This window comes from Neltuma alba, unplaced genomic scaffold, assembly GCF_004799145.2.
Source record: "Neltuma alba isolate B1F8T4 unplaced genomic scaffold, ASM479914v2 tig00010929_pilon, whole genome shotgun sequence".
NCBI classification, from domain to species: domain Eukaryota; kingdom Viridiplantae; phylum Streptophyta; class Magnoliopsida; order Fabales; family Fabaceae; genus Neltuma; species Neltuma alba.
This window is the reverse complement of record NW_021635704.1, coordinates 461,979-471,614: the sequence shown is the minus strand read 5'-3', so window position 1 is coordinate 471,614 and position 9,636 is coordinate 461,979. Positions and strand designations below refer to the sequence as shown.

The 9,636-nt window shown below is 35.0% G+C and overlaps 1 pseudogene; it reads left to right on the top strand.

Moving 5' to 3' along the window:
* The first annotated feature begins 3,701 nt into the window (after positions 1 to 3,701).
* On the top strand, positions 3,702 to 7,886 carry LOC114760067 (cationic amino acid transporter 7, chloroplastic-like; annotated as a pseudogene).
* The last annotated feature ends 1,750 nt before the right edge of the window (positions 7,887 to 9,636 follow it).

Genomic DNA, 9,636 nt, shown 5'->3' with positions numbered 1-9,636 from the left:
AATGTATAATTTTACCTTTCATTTATTACTGTGTTGACTTTATTTACATGGGGTATAATATATATCAAATAGAGATAAAGTTAGAAAGTTATTGAATTTTAAATAAGAATTAATGAAGGTTAAGATTTTTCTTAATCTGCGTAAAATATGTTAAAAATGACTTATAAATAAAACAAAAAAATATGAGCAATTTTTTTTTTTGAGCGTGATTATAATTTTCCCACTTATTTATAGAAGGATGCATGGGAATTGAGAGGGGGAGGGAGGCACATGGCCTGCGATTCGATCTCTGAGACCGATGCAATTAGGTGCGCACAATGTGCGTTTTCGTTTGTTTGTTTGTTTCAAAACCTAACGCTCTCCCTCCTTTAATTTCCTTCCTTCCTTGCCACGCTTCCCTTTTTTTAAAAAAATATTAATTTTATATATAAGGTTCACATGTCATCTTAATATTCGTTATTTATTTTCTCTCATGTTTTTTTATATAGTTATATTCAGCTTTGTATGTATAGAAAGACGCACCGCTTATTCAATTTTTTTGTCCCCGTTGTCTTTTATTATTAGCGTCTTCTTCTTCCTCGTATTGGGCCCAGGTGCGATCATTATTAATAAAAATTCTCATATCTGAGAGTACTAACAAAGGATTAATTAGGATGTACTATGAGCTTATGATGAATAATAATCAAGTTAATTATATAGAATGAACAGGATCTTAGTCAAGTTATATACCAAACTAAACATACCATCATAACATTAGCTTTAGTTATTTTGTATATTTATTTTAATCCTAAACATAAAGATATACTCATCAACTCAACTTTAGGCTTGATTATTATAAATATAATAAAGCCGCATTATTCCTAGTCTCCCATGTTAAATTTTCTCCTTTGGCAAAAAATTAAATTTTTTCCTATAATCTGCTCATTAAATTTTCATCATGAAATGATAGGTTTATTTTTGAAAAAATCACCAATTCTTTATATATTAATTATAAGTAACCAAATTTACGTTCTTTTTGAAGATTTTTTTTAAATTAATTAAAAAAAATCTTATATTTAATACTGCCTAAGAAGAGCTAAATATAATATTTTAGATCACTTTGTTTCTCTCTTTTTTTTCCCTTCAAAATATCCTTATTAATTGTAAGGATTGCCTATCAAAGAATAATTCCAATCATCTAATACATAGCTCAGAAAGACCAATAGATATTTATGAAAAATAACTAATTTAACTAATTTTCTTAACCTTTCTAAATTAGCTATCCAAATCTTATATTACTTCTGATCCTAATTATAAGACCCAGTTGACCAATTTGGAGAAATTACGAAACTTAGTTAAATTAGTTATTTGTAATGAATAGATGTTGTTTTCCTATAATATCCTTATGAATCAAGTTTGTTATCTAGAACTATCGTTATTAAAGGACTATCTTGAAAAAAATGGATAAATATGAGAGACAAAGTAGATTAGAGTCTTATATTTAGGACAAAAATAAAAGTCAAACAAGGTCTTATATTAAATACTGGAGGTAGTATTAAGTACTGAAATTAGTATTAGGTGGAGTGAAGGGCAAGTGGGAGTGACATTATATACTCTTCTGGTCCTATTTATAGGGCAAAGAAAGAAGGTGTTCTTTAGTATTATTTATAAGGTATTGAAAGAAATTTTTTTGTATGAATGTACAATTTTACACTTCATTTATTATTGTATTGACTTTGTTTATACGAGGTATAATGTATATCAAATAAGGATAAAGTTGGAAAGTTGTTGAATTTTGAATGAGATTTTAATAAAGTTTTTTTGATCTGTGTGAAACATGTTAGAAGTGATTTATAAATAGAACCAGAGGAATAGTTAGTATACAGTATGGTCAAGTCTGACAATTATCATTGGAACTATATTACTCCTCCAGTCCTAAATATAAGATTCTTATACTAGTATATACAAAGATTTTATATTTAGGACTAGAGAAGTATTTGAGATATAATTAATTGCCTCAATACATTCTATGCCTAATTTCACAGAGTAAATCATAAAACTCCGACATGGTAATTTTTTATAGCCTTGGTATTTAGGCTGAGCCCCTTTGAATCTATGAGTACTCATTACTGGTCAGATCTTATATAATTGATTTTAAACTTAAGTCAAGGAAATTATGTTAAACAGATATATAAAATTCATAACAAATCATATTATTTATAAAATTTTAATTTATCAATATATAAATAAATACCTATAAATTAAGTTAATTAATAAATATGTGAAAAAAATAAGACCTCATCTAAATCATATCAAATTATTATTAATTGATGACAAGAGTATTTCGACTCAATGGCACTTCACCGGGGCCTTATAATCCAATGAAATTTTAAAATTTAAGCACCTATTTCAATTTATTTATTTATTTTGGCCAAAATTTCAATTTATTGATTTCATTCCATTTTTCTCATCAAAATTTACGCGTTACATTTTCACATGGAAATACCTAATTTCTCCCTTGTAGTTTGTACATCCGCGTCTCTGCGCAAGGTTCCACGTGCCACCGTTTTGTTTATTCAGCCGCTATGGAATTCTCAACCTTTTTCTGAAAATTAAAAAGTCTTTGTAATAAATGTTCTCTTCCCTTTCGTGTATTCCTGGGCATGTTATATGCTTTGAGAATCGTGGTATTTAGAGTTTTACTTAAAAATAGAAAACAATAAAGGGTATAAGAAAACACTTTTCCTTTGCGTTCACGTATACAAAATTATAAATCTTAATTAATTCACCAGTGTTTTACGAAATCATCTCATTGCACTTTCATTTAATATTTAATATTTGATTTGACAGTAAAAAGGTAAAATTTGATCGAAACAATGTGCATCATGTGATCATCCTAAGCAAGTTTAAGACTTTAAGTGGTGAGAATTAATTCAAACCCTCTGGAAAAGTGTTATTTCTTTTCATCCTATATTTTCACTAATTTTTATAAAGTATTTTATGTTTTTTTTGCCAATGTAGAAAGTATTTTAGATTGAAGACTAATAAAAAACTTATAAGGTGTCATGTATTAAGAAATGAATAGAGTAATTTATAAAAATAAATAAAATAGAATTCAACAGAAAAAATTTATGAAAATTTATTATTTAGAAATTCTATTAATTTTAAAGACTGATATGTTTTTATGCATAAAATGTATATTAATACTACCTCCAGTTCTAATTATAAGAGCAAGTTGACTAATTTGAGAAAATTAAGTAAAAAAGTTAAGTTGGTTATTTGTAATAAATAGGTGTCGTCTTTCTTAAAATATCCTTATTAATTAAGTATGTTGGCTAAAACTATAACTATTAAAAGGATTATCTTGAAAAAAATTGAGTAAATATGAGAGTCAAAATGGATTGAGATATTATATTTAGGACCAATATAAAGTCAAATAAAGTCTTATATTAAGGATCGAAGGTAATATTTTAGTAATTGATACTCAGAAAGCACTAGGTCAATGAATAAAATTTACAAGCACGGATTTTGGCCGATATATAAAAAATAAAGTAAAATAAAATAATTAACAAGAGACTATCGGAAGAGTATATTAGAAATATTTATTTATTTATTTTTGTATTATGCGCAGCCTTTATAACTGGAGTTAGAGGCTGCCCATCCTCAGCAATCAGCATCATCCTCAGCGTCGTCTTCTTCTTCCTCCATAACCAACGCAGAAAGCGACCGAGGGGCGTAATGGCGAGCCACGGCTCATCATTCTCCAGCTTCCTAGCCTACCTCCAAGCCCTCTCTCACACTCCGACTCGGCTCGCTCGACGAGCTCTTTCCCTCTCTACTTCTTACGAAGAGATGAGTTGTGTACGAGCTCGCTCCGGCTCTGACATGCGCAAGACCCTCCGGTGGTATGACTTGGTCGGCCTTGGAATCGGTGGCATGGTCGGTGCCGGAGTGTTCGTCACCACCGGCCGCGCCAGCCGTCTTTATGCCGGACCCGCCGTTGTTCTCTCTTACGCCATTGCCGGCCTCTGTTCCCTCCTCTCCGCTTTCTGCTACACTGAGTTCGCCGTTGATATGCCTGTTGCCGGAGGCGCCTTCAGCTACCTCCGCGTCACCTTTGGTTCGTTCATCAGTCATTATCACCGTTACCTTAACGCTCATAAGCTCTTGAATAGTCAATCCTTGTGATGATAATAAGATATGATCCTCTGATTTTAAAAATTTCCGTTCGTTTATTCCGACAGGCGAGTTCGCTGCATTTATTACCGGTGCGAACCTCGTGATGGACTATGTGCTGTCAAATGCCGCTGTTTCCCGAGGATTAACAGCCTATTTCGGCACAGCGATCGGCGTCTCCACCGCGAAATGGAGGTTCACGGTTCACTCCCTTCCGGAAGGCTTCAACGAGATCGACATCGTCGCGGTGGCCGTCGTTTTACTCATCACCCTCATTATCTGCTACAGGTATAGAATTCCTATCGCCAAAATATCACGTATTAACAACGCAATAAATACAGTACATAAGTATACAATTATAGCACAATGAAGCTCCTAGGCCTCATCATCATCTTCCTATAAGAGTTTGATTGATTGATTTGATTCGATTTTGATTTTGTGATGATTGGTTGTTCAGCACGAGGGAGAGTTCAGTAGTGAACATGGTGTTGACGGCGCTGCACATTCTGTTCATAGCATTTGTGATCCTAATGGGCTTTTGGAGAGGAAGCTGGAAGAACTTTACGGAGCCGGCTAACCCGGAAAATCCACCCGGGTTTTTGCCGCACGGAGCTTCGGGCGTGTTCCAGGGGGCAGCCATGGTTTACCTGAGCTACATAGGATACGACGCCGTTTCGACTATGGCCGAAGAAGTCCAGAACCCCGTCAAAGATATCCCCATCGGCGTATCAGGATCGGTCGTCATCGTCACCATTCTCTACTGTTTAATGGCCGCTTCAATGTCCAAACTCCTTCCTTACGATATGGTAATTATTATCACTAATTTTTAGAATAAATTATTATTTCGTATACATCCCCAGCTTTTATTATTTTTTGCCTTAAAATTTATACTACTCACACATTAATATTCGAACTCTTTATATTCACCCTTCAGTAAAATTTGAAGAAATGTATTTCGTACTTGAAATATTTGTACTTGCTTGACAAATAAAAAATAATTTGTACTTTCAGTATTCGGTTATGGAATATAATAATCTTGCCTTTATCAGGTTTAGTTCTTTGAAAATAAAAAAGCCAATTAAGCTATTTGTTAGTTTTACTTTTGTCCTACTTTTAAGCGAGTCAAGTCGAGTTTTTCAGAATCACATCTGCTTTTTAAAATATATTTCATGGATGATCCGAATCACAATCTGGTCTGATCCGGATCCGAACGCAGATCGATCCAGAAGCGCCGTTTTCGGCGGCGTTCAGTGGGAAATCGGACGGATGGGGATGGGTTTCGAAGGTGATAGGTCTGGGAGCGAGCTTCGGGATCTTGACGTCGTTGCTGGTGGCGATGCTGGGCCAGGCTCGGTACATGTGCGTGATCGGACGGTCCAACGTGGTCCCTCCATGGTTCGCCAGGGTCCACCCGAAGACCTCAACGCCTGTCAACGCTTCCGCTTTTCTTGGTACGTTGCCCACAAGTTACCTATACCCACTATTAAATGTTTGATCGGTTGAGGAGTTTTCAAATACTACTCTATGCTTATGGGTTCCCTTTATGATAAATCGTGCTTAGAACCAGCTTTGTGCTTCGCGATTGCGCTTAGTGGCCAATTTGGCCATTGATGTTTGCAGATGGTTCTTGATATTGTGATCAAGTGGGACCCACTTTGGACGATCTTTCTCATTGTGCGTGATCAAGTGAAGTTGTTTGGTTTTGAGTTTGTTGGTAGTGATAAGACCAAGGTTTTGTCATTAAATGTCAACAGATATTATATATCATGGTTCCTCCTGTCGAAATTGATAATGATGCTGATACTTATCCCTTTTTTGTGGGTATTTTTTCATTTCATGTCAGCAGCCTTTATGTGATTTCTGATGGTTGTTCTAAAGAGTTAGAATTAAGAATCTCATGGTAGAGGCGAGAGATTAAGCTGGTCTTACAAAACTCCACGTCTATCAGACATTTAACCGCATAGGTTGCCCCCTCAAATTAAATAATTGATACATTATATTGCTGTATTACATTTATTTCCTTCTTCAAGAGTGTGTAGTCTTCGGCATAATCTTCACGTAAGTGCACAGAATTGATACTTGTTCAATATGAACATGAATGCAACTTACTCTCACGTATGAATTTACCCTTTTGCCCTTTTTAGGGGAGGCGGGGCTGGGAGTATTTTTAATCACCTGTGCTTCTAATTAAACATTGTATTCAGAGTCTGTTAAATGCTGGTGCCTCTTGCTAGTGCTTATCTCATATGGATGGATATCACATGCCAATACTCTGTGGGATGGTCCTCCTCACAGTACTTATTATGGAAAACATAATTTCCATAATACGATATTCAGCAAGGGTGTGTTAATTACAGAAGGATGCCCAACAGTCTTTACAGCCTCGTTTTGTTAAAAAGTCTGATTGTGAACACCTAACAAAAACACTTTTCAGTGTTGTTTTCTTCTGGATATAGATGCAAGGACGGTGACAACTAGATTAAATGTATAGCTGCGTAGCTTGGAAAGACTAAGCTCTAATCTATAATAATAATGGTTTATAGGTGGAAAAGTGGTCTGCCGAATATGTCACCCTACTTTAAAATCCGTTTAGATGAACAATAAAGAATCTCACATGCGGGGAATTAGTGGTTTGTATTGGTTCTACCGCCACTTTTGTGCGAGTTAAATATTCCTCTTGATCGGAATTTGGAACTACTGACTGATGATGCTGATGACCTTATAGCTCCTCTTCATCTAGCTGCTACTAAATTAAAGTTGGCCTCGAATGATGTGTTTTTGTCATGATCTTTATGCTCTTTGCACATTTTTGACTTCCCGCATACCTCTTTGCTAGAAATTCCTTTTCCTCTTCTTTTCTCTCCCTAGGCCATTGAATGGTATAGTTTGAATTACATAACTGAGCATTCAGGAGTCACAGATTTTCTCATATATTCGCACATAATCTGCTTTTCAGGGATCTTAACAGCTGCGATTGCCCTTTTCACTGATCTCAATGTCCTTCTGAACTTGGTGTCCATTGGAACACTCTTCGTTTTTACATGGTGGCAAATGCTGTGATCTATAGACGATATGTGGTTTCTGGCACAACAAATCCATGGCCTACATTGTCCTTCCTCTGTTCATTGTCCTTCACTTCTCTCATGTTCACCCTCATTTGGAAATTTGTACCATCTGGGAGGGCCAAATTAGGATTGCTCATTGCTTGTGGTGTGATTACCATTGCAATATTGAACATTTTCTACTGCATGGTCCCCCAAGCACGCAAGCCTGAATTCTGGGGTGTACCACTCATGCCATGGATTCCCTCTGTCTCCATATTTCTGAATGTGTTCCTGCTAGGCTCTCTCGACCGGCCGTCCTATGTTCGGTTCGGATACTTCTCGGCTTTTGCAGTGCTTGTCTATGTCTTATACAGTGTCCATGCTAGCTTTGATGCTGAAGGAGACGGTTCTCTCATTCAAAAGAGTGGTGAGACTCATGTGGAATCCAAAGAAATGGAGGACCAGATTTTCAAAGTGTAGGTGAATACTGGCAAAAAAAAACTAGACAAGTGTAGGTAATAAGTTAATGTCGTTAAGTACACATTATCATTTGAGCTTTGACAAATACATGTTCTGTCAATTTAGCTTTTAGAAAGTAATTATCACAATTTGACTCCAAAAGCTTGTAATGATGATAATTATCTTCTAATGACTAAATTGATAAAACATTTGCTGCTTTCTTCTAAAGATTCGAATGGTATAGTTTAGTCTTTTTATTTATCCCTTTTGTTTATCCAAGTCAGGAATCTCAAGGTGACTTCAGCTTTATCAATGGTTGATGGTCACTTACTTAGACTTAAATGGGTGATGAGAGATATGGAATACATAGGCTGCAACCTTTTCCAGAAGTGGCGAATTGTATAGTTTAAAGGCGGCTTAGGCTGTGACATGGCTTTTGTAAATTCTTGGCTAATATTATCCCAAAGAACAAAAAATAATTCTTATATATACTTTTTTGACTTGTGATTTCAAACAGTCTAAGATGAAAGAAACCATGCGTGTGTGAAAGTGACAAGGATATATATTGTGCCTAATAAAGCCAGTGGAGCACAAATCTTTTAGGGCTGATTCTTTTTTTCTTTTTTTTCCTATATGAGGTTGTGATGCTATATATTGACTCTGTGAGAAGCTTTTTGTGTGATTATGAAGTAAGCTGTGAGCATGATTAGACGGATATGAATGGCATCTAACTCATCTTAGAATTTGGAATTATCTCTTTTGTTCAAAGTGTGTGACTGTTTATGGATCTACTGATAGTGAGGCCACCAGGCCAACTGTTGTTCTCAGTGGGGATGATGTCATTCTCCAAATAAAAATAAGAACTAACACCTCTGGTATTGTTGGTTATAATAGTTAATTAGAATAACTATACAGGACTTATATAGGTATCCCAATTAAGCATCTTTTGCAGTTAGAATTCATAGTAACTGTTCTTGATAAATTTGCGTCTATTCATTTCATTATTCTCTTTGGCTTATCTGCTGGATAAACTGAACCTGCATAAAATTGCAAGGAATATGCTATGACCTTTTAACTCCTATATGATATCGTATGGTAAGCAGCCTTGCTGTTTGAAAAGAATTATCTCTGTTCCTTTCAAGCATTTCCCACTGGGAATTAGCACAGGGCCTTGTAACATCTCTTAAGGCCTTCTTAACCCTCTGGAAATTAAGCAGAACCCTTTTACTTTCAGGGAATCGTGTGCAAATTTGTTCTTATTTATTGGCCAAATTGAGTTTAACCCTTAATTATTCAAATAGAACTTGCGTCTCTGTGTCAATTAATTTGTTTTAATTTCATGTAAATCTATAATCAATCAACCTGGATATTGGCCTGCTACTACATGCCATTAGCAATGAATGGAGGCAATAAACAAGAGTACTTAATTATGTATTTTTTGGTTAAGATGTGGACAAGGGATGGGATTATATACAGAACACATGTAGTGATATAAATTAAAAAAGAATCAAAGAAGCAAAGCAATATAGTGTTTATCATTTATGTGACTCGCAGCTCATTTGACAAAGAAGATTCTGAATTTGTTTGTATAACTCATGAATCACGACATGTGGAATGATGAACTCTTTTTGTGACCATAGTGTATAGTATTAAAATTTCACTAACGAATTAAAATAAAAGGATGGCATTATAATAATTAAAATGAAATTTAAAGTAGAAGAACACAAGGTGAATCGGTGCACGCTCATCATTTACAAGATGAATCATTGGCACTGCTTATATTCCATTCACCGAAAGATCCACTAACTCTTTTACATATGAATGTCACTTCTTTCCATTCAACTTTGGCTGATCTCAAACTAATATATAAGGTTTTCACCCCCCCCCCCAAAAAAAGGAAGAAAAATAAGAATTATTTATTCATGGTCAATTCATTCTTGAATAATGCAGAGAAGAGATGCCATTGAAAATTCACTTA